At 35.9% G+C, this 16,669-nt stretch overlaps 1 long non-coding RNA gene across 3 annotated transcripts in view; it reads right to left on the bottom strand.

The window, feature by feature from the left end:
* Positions 1 to 16,431, bottom strand: part of LOC113079956 (uncharacterized) — a 39,990-nt gene extending 23,559 nt beyond the window's left edge. For 2 of the 3 annotated variants that reach the window (XR_003281782.1, XR_003281780.1), the window contains exon 1: positions 16,190 to 16,425. This is a non-coding gene — a long non-coding RNA (uncharacterized LOC113079956). Of the gene's footprint in view, positions 1 to 16,189 lie in introns of all 3 variants that reach the window. The other variant, XR_003281781.1, reaches the window with a different exon arrangement.
* Positions 16,432 to 16,669: the final 238 nt, after the last annotated feature.

Here is a 16,669-nt window from a genome sequence, read left to right as displayed (position 1 = left end):
CAAGTCATGTAATGCGACATTTCTCCAAATCTCCTAAACAAACTCATCTACATCTTGGATGGCCTGAGGGAGAACTATTCCTTTAATGTTGTGACTGCGGTTGTTGTGTCAGTTGAAAGAGGAAAGTATTTGCTTTATGTGATTTTTTTTCGTTCATATACTTGACCTCAAGTATGAGTCAGACCGGAGCTCTTCCCGCTTCTTGTTTTGCAGCGATTCAGTCACGCAGAAACAGACTCCGCGAGGGGAAGTATGGGAGGAATTCCCTGGGCTTGGCACAAATCTGCCCCTCTAAAGCCCTGCTGTGCAGTTTGGCCTACTTCAGCCCGTGTGGACAGAGCAGGGCCAGAACGCTGAAACCTGTGTTATTCTACAGATGTTTACAGGCTTGCTGGGAAGAGCACAGAGGCCCGGACATACCCGGAATATCTGCCCCCTCAAATCGCTCTGTGTTTAAACACAGAGATTAAGGGAAGCAGGGCAGTAACAACACACCGATTAAGTGCTCAACGATGTTTTAGTGTCAGAACGCCATGCATCGGTCCATGCTTCCTATAAGTTCTAGTAAGCAGCTCAGTGTGTTCGTAGATCTAATACCAAAAAAACAAGAGCCCTTTCAGTATAATGGACTTCCTACAATGCTTGATTTGCAAATTGTGTTTTCCCTATTGTTTTAGAAGGGTCCTTCTTTAAAATGTAGATTTTTCAGGCTTACATTAAAAAAAATGATGACAAATTCACACAATCTCATGATTCAACACCGAATTTTTTTAATGCTAGTTTTACTTAAGAAATATCATTTTTTTTATCCCTCTTCTTAAGTAAATGTTGCATGGAATTTTAAGCAGTGTTACCTAAAAATCTTTAGTTGGCAATACTTAAACGTTTGATTATCCCAGTGAACTACAACAATTTACAGATGTAGAAACATGTCTGACTTGTTCTAAAATTTAGTTGAATGTTAGTATGTTTGAAATAGTGCACTATGTGTGTGTGTGTGTGTATGTGTGTGTGTGCCTGGTATTTCCTACATCGTGAGGACCAAATGTCTCAACAAGGATAGTAATACTAGTAATTTTGACCTTGTGGGGAGATTTTTTTTTTTAATTATTAAGTTTATATATATATTATATATATGTATGTGTGTGTGTGTGTGTGTGTGTAAAAATTGTGTGTGTGATTCAAATGATTCACGATCCCGCTCCGAACTCCCGAACTGATTCAAATGATTTGCGATCCCCAAACTGACTCGAATGATTCGCGAACCCGCTTTGAACTCCCGAACTGACTCAAATGATTCGCGAACCCGCTACGAACTCCCGAACTGATTCAAATGATTCGCGATCCCCAAACTGACTCAAATGATTCGCGAACCCGCTTTGAACTCCTGAACTGACTCAAATGATTCGCGATCCCGCTACGAACTTCCGAACTGACTCAAATGATTCGCGAATCCCAAACTGACTCAAATGATTCGCGAACCCCGAACTGACTCAAATGATTCGCGATACCGCTCCGAACTCCCGAACTGATTCAAATGATTTGCGATCCCCAAACAGACTCAACTTAAAATTCATTCAACCTGGACCAGGAATGGAAAAGTTTTCATCCGGGCGAATGGAACTCCGGAAAAAGTCAAGGTGATTATGGTGAGAAAAATGAAGGACCTGGATCTGTACAAATAATAATAGTGAGTGCATCATTCTAATTTTCTGCTTGATTATTGGATCTCTTATATGGAACTCATGACTTTTTCATTTAAGACTGAAGCCTTTGCGAGTGTTGATTATTTAGAACGTGATACATATGATTTTGAAAATAATGTGGATCCATAGTATTTATTCATATTAGGAACTCTTGTCAGTATTACACTGAGGAACAATTTGATGAGGTACAAATTGAACAGGCATTGTCTTTTATTCATTTCAATTGCAGAAGCCAATCAGAGCCAGTGTTTTTACACACATGCCGGCACACGCGGCTGCGCCAGCGGCGCCAAACCAGGCGGCAAGGAACTCGACCGGAAGTTGAAGTCGGGTGGGGGCTGCCATCTTTTAGCAGAACTTCACTTGCGCTAGCATTCCCATTGACTCCCATTCATTTTGGCGTCACTTTGACAGCGAATAACTTTACATCTGAGGCGTTTAAAGACTCCGTTTGTCCATTATCTATTTCTAAAGATACACAACAATGTATAAAGGGCTCCATTACCTTCTATGTTACATTATGGCCCCGTATAAACAGTTTTTGTAAAAAATAGGCTAACGATTGCGTCATAACCACTCGTCTCTCTGTCGCATTACCGTACAGACAGGAAGAGAAGCTCGCAGGCAATTAACTTAATATGGCGTACTGGCGTTACATTTTAAAATACTATACAAAATAATTAACCAGAATACTTACTCCTGCTCACTCACGCCAAAGAACTCCCCGCTCAAGCTCGCCGTCTCTGCAAGATTAACGATGGCAGTTTTCACGCACAGCCACTTAGAAGGTTTACATCTGTCAGACAGGTTGCTGACGTCGTCAAGCTTCGTTTGAGTCTGCGTGTCAGAAACGGAAGTGCTAAAAAACGCTAAAAATGGGCTTCACTTGTCTCAATTGAGTTCCAATGGGGTCGCTGTGATCCATTTCTGTTACTGTCTATGCGCCAAACACACACACACACGCAACAGCTACACAGATTCGCAGCAGAGATGGCGAGTCAGGAGCAATCCGATGAAAAGTTGGCATTTTCAAGGTGAAGATATAAGCACTACTTCAAATTCATTGTGGTCAAAGGCAAGAACGTGCATGTAATGTGTACATGTAATGTGTGACACAAATCTACAAAGCTAGTGCCCCAAACACTTTTCTTACAAAGATAATACTTTGATAAAACTCTTGCTGTCTGTTGATGTCCAATAAATATTGAAAGTTATGTACCTGTCTGTTCTACTCATTTCAACTGACTTGTGAAAACTGAAAAAAAAAAAAAAGTACAAAATCTCTGACATGTAGCAACTTTTATTTTATTTTTTTTACAGTAACGCAAATAGTTAATTTCCCTGGTAACGAGATACTTTTATTATAGAGTAATTCAGTTACTAACTCAGTTACTTTTTGGAACAAGTAGTGAGTAACTATAACTAATTACTTTTTTAAAGTAACGTTCCCAACACTGCTAGTGGGTTGGTAATAAATGATATAAGCAACCATCTGCCTATATTTGCAATATTTGACTATAAGTTGCCTAAAAAAAAATAAAACAGTATACCATCAAATATATAAAAGAAAAGGAGAGCTGATCATATTAATAAGTTTAGGAATTATTTAATTAAACAAGAGTGGAAAGAGGTGTACACAGATGCTGTAAATAATGCTTATAATTATTTTTTTAAATGTTATCTTACTCTGTGTAATAAGCATTGTCCTGAGATCCCATGCAGATCCAAACAAAGGCAAAGTAGTAAACCTTGGATAACAAACGGATTAAAAAATGCCTCTAAAAACAAAAATAGACTTTATAGGGAGTTTATCAAATCAAGAACAGAGAATGGAGAAAAACGCTATAAGAAATACAAAAATAAGTTGACTGATATATTGAGACAAGCAAAAAAGGACTATTATAATAGAATGTTGCATGAAAATAAAAATAATATAAAGGCTACATGGAATATTCTGAACAATGTAATTGGGAATAAGACTGGACGAATGGAACTACCTAAATATTTTGAAAAGGACAATAGGGTAATTGAAAACAAAGATGAAATGGTCCATGAACTAAATCAATTCTTTGTACACGTAGGACCTAGCCTAGCAAACGAAATACCAATATCTAGTGATCAGCTAGGGGGAGTCTGGAAAAGGGAAAATAGGATTATGCAGTCAATGTATCTAGGTGAGGTGGCTGAAAATGAAATATTATCTGTGGTTTATAAGCTAAAAAACAAGACCTCAACAGATAGTGATGGTATTGAAATGAAAATAATAAAAAACACAATTGATTGCATTATCAAACCATTATATTATATAATTCATTATTCTATTACAGAAGGGGTTTTTCCAGATAGTATGAAAATTGCTAATGTAATAACTTTTTTTTAAACTGGAGATAAACATATTTTAAATAACAATAGACCAGTATCTCTCCTACCTCAATTTTCCAAAGTGTTTGAAAAATTTTTTGTTAATAAATTAGAGAACTTTATTGAAAAAAATGAATTAATAAATGAAAATCAGTACGGATTTAGGTCAAATAGGTCTATAAGTTTGGCTATCGTGAAAATTATTGAAGACATTACAAACGCAATAGATAGAAATAAATACACAATAGGAGTGTTCATTGATTTAAAGAAGGCATTTGACACTATAGATCATCAAATCTATCTATTATTTCTAAATTATATACTTATGGAATTAGAGGAGTTGTACTGGACTGGTTAACTAGCTATTTACAACAACGACAACAATATGTTGAGTTTGATTGTTATAGGTCAGAATGTAGGAATATTGAATGTGGACTTCCACAAAGTTCAATTTTAGGACCCAAACCTTTTATTTTATATAGATTGAGATTTGTGAAGTTGAAAGTCAAAAACATTACACTATGTATTATTTGCAGACGATACAAAATTTGAATAAGACAAAGTTTATGCTATTCAGCAATAAAAGAAAGGAGGAAGTCAGCTTATCTATAAACAATGTAAATATTGAGAAGGTGTCTGAAATCAGATTTTAAGGAGTCACTTTAGATGAGAAATTGACGTGGAAAAGTCATATATTGCATGTAAAAAATAAGATGGCAAAAAGCCTATTTATTTTGAATAAGGTTAAATACAGTTTACCGTATAATACAATGAAAATGTTATATTGTTCAATGATTTTGCCTTATTTAAACTATTGTGTAGAAATATGGGGAAATACATATCATAGTAACACTATGCCTTTATTTATTTTACAGAAAAGAGCCATTCGCATTATTTTCAAAGCAGGATATAGAGACCACACAAATCCACTCTTTATTAGGTCAGGATTATTAAAACATTAAGACATTGTAGGATTACAAACTCTGTTGGTGATGTTCAAAGCTAGAAGTAAAGCTCTTCCACATGACTTACAAAAATTATTTGTTTTTACTTCTGAAGATGGAAATCACAGAAGGCCGTATGACTTTAAACATCTAATAGCACGATCAAACCTGAAACATGTGTTTGTCCGTTGCTGGAGTAAAAGCTTGGAATTCTCTAAGGAAAGATTTAAAAAGTTGTAAAAATATTTTGCCATTTGAAAGGAGTTATAAAAAAAAACAACTTGAATTATATCAAACTCATTTTTGATTTGGATTGTATGTGATCATTGTAAAACGTTTAAACAAATATCAGATATGTTGGAGTTTGGGTGATGGTGGAGGGGACGATGCTAATGACATCTGTTAATATATTTTGGGTGATGTTAATGTCATCTATTACTAATTTTAATAATGTTAATGCCATCTACTATTTATGTTTATAAAGGGGGCAGATAAATATAAGAATATTATTCTTCTATCTGCTCCTTTCTGGTCATGGAATTGTAAAGGAAAATTCAAATTAATTGTATGTGTTTTGTACAAATAATGCATTTTCATGAAAAGAATAAAAGAGAAAAGAAGAAATATTCGCGATCCAGCTCCGAACTCCCGAACTGATTCAAATGATTTGCGATCCCCAAACTGACTCAAATGATTCGCTATCCCGCTACGAACTCCCGAACTGACTCAAATGATTCGCGATCCCGCTCCGAACTCCCGAACTGATTCAAATGATTCGCGATCCCCAAACTGACTCAAATGATTCGCGATCCCGCTACAAACTCCCGAACTGACTCAAATAATTTGCGAAGCCGCTCCGAACTCCCGAACTGAATCAAATGATTTGCGATCCCCAAACTGACTCAAATGATTCGCGATCCCGCTCCGAACTCCCAAACTGACTCTAATGATTCGCGATCCACAAACTGACTCAAATGATTCGCGATACCGCTCCGAACTCCCGAACTGACTCAAAAAAATTCGCGATCACGCTCCGAACTCCCGAACTGATTCAATGATTCGCGATCCCCAAACTGACTCAAATGATTCGCGAACCCGCTACGAACTCCCGAACTGATTCAATTGATTCGCGACCTTGGTCCGAACTCCCGAACTGATTCAAATTATTTGCGATCCCTAAACACTTGCAGTTAACCAAATGAAACAATGCACATTTTAATGCTATAGAAGTGTGCACATCGAGAGAAATAAACAGAAGATGTTCATGTTAACAACTTCTTTAACTTGAGAAAACGCTGCTAATACACATACATTTGTTAATAAAGTAAATAAAACGAAAACATTAATGTTTTAATGCTACTGAATAAAAATAAAAGATCTACTCGAAAGTCTTTGCTCATCATGACAGGACCTGGATCAGTGAGCTGCGTCTCGGGCCGATGACGTCACTTCCAGGGAGGCATGTTGTACACGCCCCCGTCCCTTGACCCCGCCCCCAAGTCAAAACGTGCAGAAAAGTGAAGCGCAAAGGAAAAATGGTAACGCAAGCTCAAATTAGACTGACACGCAAAATAAAGCAGCGTTGCAAATAAATTAATAGATATGACCATGGAAAATATTTATTGCAAAATCATTGTTTCATTTGTTTTGCAATTCTTCATTTTTGTTTGCAAAAAGCAAATGTATTTTCCTCAATACTTTAATTTTCGTTTGCAAAACTTTATTTTCTTTTGCAAAACGTAAATGTTTTGCGTATATATACAGCGTTAAGTTGGCTCCATAGGAAACTAGTGTGCGTGTGTGTGTGTGTTGTAAAGATGCATGCAGTGTTCAACCATTACATGTGATTGTGATTTGAAAATGACTAAAAATAGAGATTACAGAACAACAGTAAACATCTGTAACAAATAAGAGTAAGCATCAACATTCTTTTTTTGATATTGGTGTTTTATGTTTGTGTGTGTGGTATAGAGTTGAGTATGTTGTTTACTCAATGTTTGTGGTGTTGTATTTGTGTGTGTTTGAGGACAGTGAAGTGCTGAGTATGTAATGTGTGGTGTTGTATGCTTGTTGACTTGCATGTGTGAGTTGTGCAATGTTCTGTGGCATTAAAATGCATTTGCAGTTTCCTTTTATTTACAAAGCACGTCTGCGGCACATTACGGCTCGAAAATGTTTTGTTCAATCCTCCACGTGATGCCAACCCACGCCAGGAGCAATTCAGAAGGGAAGCGACAGGATTCACCAGACCATGTGATTTGCCTGTCCTGTTTTTGTGTGTGTGTGTCTGTTTGTTCTATATGGTTGGTTAAATGTTTGTTTTGTCTGGTTTAATTCTGTTTATTCCATTCATACAACTACTGCAATTAAATTCCAATCCTTGTCCTTTTTGGAAATGGAATTTGTGGTGTCATATAACAATGTGTTTTTTTAACTTCAAAGATTAAACTCTCGTCATTCATTTCTGGTCTCCTGATATTTTGAAATTGACAGGATTTTGTGTTTTTTTATTTTATTTTGGGCAGCTACGGCATCAGTCAAAAGAGTAGTAGCAGAAAGCCACTTCTGAAACATGCCGTGGCACAGCTTGTGTACTTTTAATAAAATTAATTAATTAAGTAATTAATGTCAGTCATGGGGACAAAAAAAAAATTCAGGCATTTGACAAATTTAAATGAAAAATGTGTAAAACAAAATAGCATAACCATTTAATTTTATAAATGGTAAAGTTACAAAATGCCTTTTTAATGAGTTTCTTGATTAGATGAAATCATTATCATTACTAAAAATTCAAGCAACATGTTTGTCACAACACAATCTCGTGGCAATTTGTAACTATTTTACATTTTGGAGAATTTGTGGCTTATACATATGAATTTGTACAACCTCGTGCAGTCTGCATATAGTTAAGGATTAAAAGTGGCCTTTCATGCTTACTTTTATCTAAAAATCTTCTTGTAACATAATTTTCCTCTAATATTGGGTTCGTTTGTTGACATATTTGAAAAATGACCTAGAAGTTACATTTCTATTTTAGTTGTTTCAGAGAACATACTACACAACAAATCACACAAAACCAGGAAAGATGTGATGATGAATGAATGAAAAGAATGATGATGTTTGCTAAGATTAATCAAGAGTAAGGTTGAACTACAGACAGATGAAATTATAGTTACACTAATCCACCAGCCAGACCGGCACAAACTAGCCTAAAACAGAACAAAAATTAATGGTCAAAGCTGGTGTTTTATGTAAAGAAGTTGGTAATCATGTGAGAGAAGTCGGTCTTGGTGACCGGAAGTGGTTTTTTGTAGCTTTCTATTTGATAAAAGACTGAATATAATGCTACCAGCCATTATGTAAGACAGGAACAGTGTGCATTCATAATTATTCACATTTTCATTGCGCAAGCTGCTGCATTGGTCACGTTCTAGCTTCCTACCGGGAGTCATTTCAATAAACAACACCCTAAAACAGACATTACCGGTCAGCATGGTTCATTTCCAGTCTGGAGATCTTTGAAGTTACACAAATACACACACATACACACTATACACACTATCCCATTACCAGTTTTAAAATTAGTTTAGGAGGAAACAGAAATAGACCAATAACCATAAAGAGCAGGCACCGTGGGAGCATAACCAGCGGAAACGTAAACAGAATTATGGGAAACAGAACTTTCTTTTCTCTATGGGTTTCTGGGTCCAGAGTGTACTGTAGTCCCACACCCTGATCCAGCACAGTGTGTGTGTGTGTGTGTGTGTTTGTTCAGACATTGTTGAACAAACATTGTTTCTCCACTTCCTCAGTTGTTCTTTTACTGCACTTCTGATGCTTTTGGTGGAAGTGAGTCTCTGCTGACGGCCCAGGCTGGTGCGCTGAACCCATTCCCACGACCTGCTGCCCTTCCTACACACACTCGCACAGTTCACTAAAAGATTGTGCCATTTTTTTTTTCTCAAAGCATGGTGTGCAAAAATAGACTCAGATGGGAACAGTGAAAAGTCAGGGATCTCAGGACAAAAATAAAGGGTGCAATACTCCAATAAGCATAAATATATTCTATAAATAATATATATTAATATATTTAAATTATAAATATATTATATGCATATCATATACATATTATACAAAAATATATATGACCATTTTTTTTGTGTGTATCTGTCTATCTACCTATCTACCTATCTATCTATCTATCTATCTATCTATCTATCTATATATATATATATATATATATATATATATATGCATAATACATACATAATATATACATTCCTTTCTCTGTGTGTGTGTGTGTGTGTGTGTGTGTGTGTGTGTGTACTAGACACTTTTTCTGCAGGGACAGAGAGCTCTCGGATTTCATAAAAAATATCTTAATATAACTTGTGTTCTGAAGATGAAGGGAGGTGTTACAGGTTTGGACTGACATGAGGGTGAACAATTAGAATTAGAATTTTCATTTTTGGGAGAACTGACCCTTTAAATATAAATTTGAATTGAATAACCTAATCTCTTCTGTAAGGTATGACAGTACGGATGAACTGACTGTAAGAGGACGAGGCGTGCTGTGCTCTTGGAGGTTAATCCGATGCCACATAAGCGTCTGTAATCAGCTGTCCTATGGGGAACACCGCAATGGAAACTCAAGAGCCAGAACACAAAGTATTAGTGCCAATCAGCTTAATGCCGTGCACCACAAAACCCCTGACGCGTGTACACAGAACCTCTGCTCCCTGGTGCCAGACACACGCCAGCATCCCTAACCATCCATCAGGGGTCAGGGGTCAAAAGGGAACAGAATGTCTTTTACTGAAGTGTGTGGTCAGTAAGGACCGAATATACTCAGGTGGGTGCGCACGAGGAACATTCTGAACTCAGCATCACTTCTGAAAGATCATTCGGCTGGATTGGGACATTACACTGTAGCTTAGCAGCCCTTGTCATAGAGACTGGGACAGAACTCTGCGAGAGAGCATCACAGCTCAGGTCAGAAATGAGACAGGGCACTTTCACATAACAAACACATTCTTAAAGCGATAGTTGACCCAAAAATTCTAATTGTTGAATTCATTACACAACCCTCATGTCTATCCAAAGCCATAAAACCTTTGTTTAATGCAGGGATTCCCAAACATTTTTGTCAGCCCTTAAAATAAAATATTTGTTGAAAAATTGCAGAATAAATTAATATTTCAATACTTTAACAACAGACTCATATGTTTACAGTTCTCTGATGTTGGTTAATGGTCACACTGACATCACATGCAGGTAAACAAACACATTAATTGTATTTTACATTTTTACGACTGAATTAATTATTAGGTTTTTACTAACTCACTATTCACTCTCTATCAACTCACTAATGTAATGTTTAATGCATTTTATGATGTTGACATCAAAACATGGAATATGTTTCTTTTTCTTTGCTCTTTTTATATCAATGGTACATTTAAAACTAATTTGATTAAAAAAATGTAATCTAAAAGTAATCTAAAAAGTAGTTAGATTTTATTCCCCAAAATAAGTAACCGAGATTATGTTACTAAGTAAGTAATCTTAATCAAGTAATAAAGGGTGATAGCTAGGGTGTGTTGCGTGGCTGTTAGGACATCTCTAGGGTATTTCAGGTCTTCTCAACAAGTCACTCTCTTTTTATTAATAAAGTATCACTAAACAAGATATGAATGAAGCTGAAATCAGAAGCAGTTTACAGGCGTTGCCTGCCTGTGACGGATAGTATCTCTCCATTCGGTTCAGAGCTGATTACCTGACACAATAAACAAGCATTTCCTGGATGTACAAGAGCGCCAGAGAGGAAAAGATACAATGGAGCTTTTAATAGATCAGCAGGCAGATGCTGTCCATGGAATAAAACACACTCTCTGTTCCCACTGGCCCCTCAGAACTGCCTGTCCTACATGCGTTTGTAGCAGGACTGACAAATCATGCCAAAGGGGTTTTGTAGTCCAGAATCTTGTGTTTACTTTAAGAGTTACTGCTATAACAAACTTTGACTTTATCAAATATTCAGTTATTTGATGACTATTGTTGTTATGCATCTGTCAGTGGCCAGCAGGCTGAATCATTATTGAGCATCCTTATGGAAAAGGGAATATATTTTTGTTGTTTGTTTGGCCCTGGAGGGTTCAGAAAGCCTCAGCTTGAGAGAAAACACACAGAAGGACGTTTGAAAGAAACTGTGGCGATATCTCAGGTGATAAACTTTAAGGTCGTCCAACTAGTTTATCAGTTTCATACACCACCAAATCAGACGGTTGCTAACGCCACACCTACTGTTGCCCATAAGAAACCATAATCAAACACACAGCGAATGTAATCACATGTCAACAAGAACAAATGAGCTATGAAATCTAATACTGAACCCAATTGCAAGTGTTGCCTTTCATTTCTGTGGTTTCTGTTCTCATAATGAGATTCAACTTTAAAGAAGGCCACAGCCCAGCTTGATTAAGTTCCCATACCGCAGTGTTTCTCAACCCCAGCAAATGCAAATAAGAAATTTTAATGCATAATTAGGATAAAATGATCTGGATCTTGGAGCAAAACCAGTTGAAAACCCCTGCCCTATGCTGTCTAGAATGATTTAGGACCCTGTTGGGTTTCCAATACTACGAAAATTCAAACCGAGTAGAGTTAAACCCTATAAGATATTGACTGTCTTGTGGGTTCTCTCTGGAGGTCATACACTTCACTCACTGAGACTGATCTTGATCTTCACTCACCGCCGTGTAACGATCACATCGCCTGGTGTCCGGTTTTTGATCCTTTAATCTCTTGGTCCAGGGTTGTTTCCATTATCAGCTCTTACATAACAATTCCTGCTTCAAAAGTCATGTAGAGGTCTTAAAAATAAATAATAAAGGAAGCATAAAGGTATTTTTACGGTGCCCAGAAGGTGACATGGTCGATTCACTTAGTTTTGTCATGAGAACATTTTGTCAACATCCTTATTTCTATTATTTAAAAATTATTCTATTATTATAGAAATTATTACATTATTAAATTATTATATTAACAATAGGCCTTGGCTATTGGACTGTATTATGAGCGAAAGCCAGCATTCAAATTTATCATGAATAAATGTTACATAAGGTGCATAATATAAAATAGGCCTACAAGAAAACATTTTTATCCATCCTAAAGTCTTGTCAGTCCATTAACGGATAGTCTTTTTTCTGTAATATTTGTGTATTATTATAATTATTAGCCTATTATTATTGGTTATATTTTTATATTCGTTTATATTCATTTTACCCCTTCATTTTGATCTCTTTACTTAATGTTCTCAATACTTTTGTAAATATCTGGAAATGATCGACATGAAAATCAAGCTTTGATTATGTTGACTGGACTATTTGGTGGAATGCAGTTTAAATTAAACATATATTTAATTTAATTTTGGCTAATTAATGGACCATAATTATAAATACTATAGTATACCGTTCAGGAATTAACCATTCACATAGTTTCGTTTGTAAATGAAAACACCAAAGGCTCATTTATCACCACACATGGGCATAAATATAAAGTTAAAACTTTATTGGCATAATTGTCAGGCGTTTATTTACAAAATAAATAGGCTAGCAAATACTAGCATAAATAAACAAAACATTAACTAGGTTAAAGCGATACACACATTTAAAGGGAAATAAGCATATATGACAATAAACATAAAAATGTAATGTAATAATAGTAATAATATAAAAATATTAAAAAAGTTTAATGTTAATACATATTTTTAGCTTTTTTGAGAATTCCTGGCTTTCTATGGTCACGGTTTGTTTATGCATTAAACTCATGGCCATGAAAAAAATATGTTGTTCCCTCAATATCAGAAGTCGTGCCCACGAGAAATGGATGTCGTTCCCTCAACAAAATGATCTTTGGCCATGACATAATATCACGTTCCCACAAGTTAAAGGGGTCATATGATCCGTTTTTAAAGATCATTATTTGGTGTAACAGAATATGTTGACATGCTTTAATAAAAATAAAAAATAAACATTATTTTTCAAATACTGTACATTATTGTAGGCCCTCTATGCCCTGTCTCTCTCAAAGCATTGTTTTCTACAAAGCCCCTCCTTCAGACAAGCAGAGTCTGCTCTGATTGGCCAACTGACCCAGTGCATTGTGATTGGCCGAACACTGCAAGTTACTCGTCGGAAATGTAACACCCCTTTCCTAATCACAAGCCTTATCTTTTTTAAATAAATGTTAAGACAGATAATAATGTTCTTAGTTTACCATAAGTTCAAGCCCGAAAGAGAAACAGAGTCTTGTGACAGTTATGAAGCTCGTATTTGTTTGCAGTACACAAGCCACAGACCATTAAAGGGGTCATATGATGCGATTTAAATTTTTCCTTTCTCTTTGGAGTGTTACAAGCTCTTGGTGCATGAAGAAGATCTGTAAAGTTGCAAAGAGTAAAGTCTCAAATCCAAAGAGATATTCTTTATCAAAGTTAAGACTCTGCCACGCCCCCAAAAATGCCTTGTTTAAACACGCCCCCACATGTCTACGTCACTATGTGGAAATATCTGTGTAATGCTGCCCAAATGTTCAATCAAAGAAACAAGGCTGGTTTCAGTAACTGCAGTAAGTGTTGAAGCAGTCATGTAAGGGAGATGCTGTGTATAGGAGAAAGCAAAAGCACTTTATTTGGCTTCTTTATTTTGAAAAAAGGGGGAATACTTTCAGGATTACAATGGTTTCATTTAAAACTAAATAAATCTGTATTTTGGCATAATAACACTATATTAAGCGCAGCTTGATTAATGACTCACACGAGTCACGTGTGCCACCCGCTGGTGCATGCGCAAATAACAGCTGTCTACAATCTCCTCAGACGCAGATTGAATCACTGCTGCAAAAACGCGTTCATTTCATGGAAATTCCGCTGCTATTTTGTTTAAAAAGAAGAAATTGCAAACAACGTTGAACAGTGCAAACTGTGCCTTCCAGCAAAGAAAACACTTTCTTCATCGAAGGATTCGGCATTTGGACTTTTAAAAATTTGTTTTATATTTGCAAAGATAAAAAAAAATATTTGTATTCTCTCTTTTGAAGAAACATTTTCCATTGTCAAAAAATTGTGTTCTTATTATATTTGCTTGGGGCAAAAAAATGAATTTGTATTCTCTATTTTCCTGTTGAAGAAACATTTCCTTAAAATTATTTCTGATTATATTTTCTTCAAAATAAAACAAAATAATCTGTAATACCAATACCATACACTAGATGTCTGTATAGTCCTTTACATATATATTAATTCAGGGCTGTAAAATTCTTAATTAATAAATGTTGTTGTTTTAAAAAATAATATTTGACCTTGAAGTAATCCAGAAGTAATCCAAAAGTAATCAGTTACATTACTTTCTTATTGTGGTACTTGGATTACTTTACTGAATACTTTTTTTATGAAGTAATTAGTAACTGTAACGGAATACATTTTTAAAGTAACCCTCCCAAGCCTGTGTGGCCACTACAAAACTAAGTGAACCGACCATGTCATCTTAAGGGCACCGTATTTTTTACATGACTTGTCAGTTTAATTTCTAAGCATATATTGATAAGATTGCACATCATAGCTGAGAACTGACTTTTTCTGTTTAATTTTTCTTAACTTTTGTGATTCAGCTTAAATGTATAGGTAAATTACACAAAAACTGGGTTGTTCAGAAACTCTGTTGGAATGTTCAAAGCTGAAAACTTCATTTCCCAGAAACCCTATACTTCAACATTATACTTCTGAATCTCTCCTAAATACCCCTGAAATACTATATGTTTTGGAATAACACATTGCAAATTCACTATGCTGATCTACTGATATTTCAAAATACAATAATTCAAGCAGATACACCGTCACCTCCCTGTTCTGCGTCTGTGTCTCCCATGATTCTCCGCGTTGCATGTCAATGAATATTTATAAAGTACGCGACATTCGATTGGCAGACGTTGCGTGGGCTCATTAATATTAAGCATTTTAGAAGTTCCTCAACGTCAGCGCGCAGTCAGTGCTCAGTGTCAAAACACGGAGCGCTCATCACAGAACACGTCAGTGAGAATAATTATATAGATGGTGCATTTCTCCGCGGACTCTCGGCACAACACTCACTCTTTGGTTTATCAGAGTAAAGCGTTCTGCGAGAAAAACATGTGCAACACAGAGGAGAGGTGAGAAAATACACTATTATATTTTATTTTTTACGGTTATGCAACATTTTTCGTGCAAGTTTTTGCAGCTGATGATTATTATTATTATTTGACTATATCTCCTACGTCTTTTGATATGCAATTGATATATTTTAATATATACTTTAAAAGTATTTAAACAAATACACATAAATTAGATTTATTAAATAATAAATCAGAACACACACACACACACACACACACACACACAGGCTATACCACTGAAATACTATAATATTAATACTAATACTAATATATTAATATAAATTAAGTTAGTTTTTCCCTTACATAGTTGTATAATTAGATTTTCATTTAGTAGTTTAAATCTATTTTATGTTTTGTTTGGATATAGAAATGTCAAGTATGTAAATCATGAATGGGCAGGATTTATTGTAACTTTCTGAAGGATCAGACCCACAGACTGTTTTCAACAGCGGATTTAATGTCGAGCAGACAGATGAGTGTGCATGAGAGAGAGAAATGATGCTATAAATATTTAATCCATAACCCCATCAACTCAATTAGGATTCATGAGCTGGTAACAGGACCAAATCGCTCGCCTTGCCCCAGAGTTAATTAGTTTTCCGAAAGAATCTAAATTCCTCTTTTGCAATTTCTTAATTTGCACCGAGGATGGAAAACCCAGCACAGATCACCTGTTTTGAAACTCTGGACACCATCAGCAATTGTTTTCAAAGAAATGTGTTTGGTTTTGTAACAAGATTAGCAAGTGCAGGTGAGAAGCTGATAAACCACATTTAACCTGAGGTTTAAGGTATTCTGAGTGAGGAATACGGGGACAGAACATTAGATAAACATTACATAAGCTAGAAAGTTCTGTTGTTTAGCTGCAGCTTCACTGCAGTTGCCCTGTTTATAGAACCATTCACAATTCAAACATCACTGTGAATTCATTGAATAAATATTCGTATTCCCCCCAAATCCATCCACACTTACATTACATGCAAAGTCCTGTTTCTTAGCCTCGCGTAAACAGCTGTTTGTGTTTTTGTTGTTTTACTTGGACTCCATCCAGACTTGCAGCACTCAACAGAGAAACACTTTATTGAAGACTGCAGCAGCACTAAGTCTCTGTCAGGATACAAACATGTCAGATTTGTTGTCTAAGAAGGCGCTTTGTAATCTGATACGTGAAAAACACAAACCTTCCATTTCTCCTGATCAGCAATTGGTCCAAACACATTCACTGTGAGTTGAAGGTCGGACGTCACCCTTCGAGTCCCTCTCTCTAATGATAACTGTTTTCCTGGAAGACTCGCAGTATCCTGTTTTGGTTTTGACTGTTTCCTGGTCCTTCTCCAAACACTCACCAGAGCCAGTAATTACTGCTCTTAATATTAACCTCTAAATATTAACCCCTGTATGGATCCTGAGGTCGGCTGGAGTCAGGAATGCACTTTAATGATGTGAAGAACA

The sequence above is a fragment of the Carassius auratus genome, unplaced genomic scaffold (genome assembly GCF_003368295.1).
Source record: "Carassius auratus strain Wakin unplaced genomic scaffold, ASM336829v1 scaf_tig00029911, whole genome shotgun sequence".
Classification (NCBI taxonomy): Eukaryota; Metazoa; Chordata; class Actinopteri; order Cypriniformes; family Cyprinidae; genus Carassius; species Carassius auratus.
The sequence above is the reverse complement of the archived record's forward strand: the minus strand, read 5'-3'. Positions and strand labels throughout refer to the sequence as shown.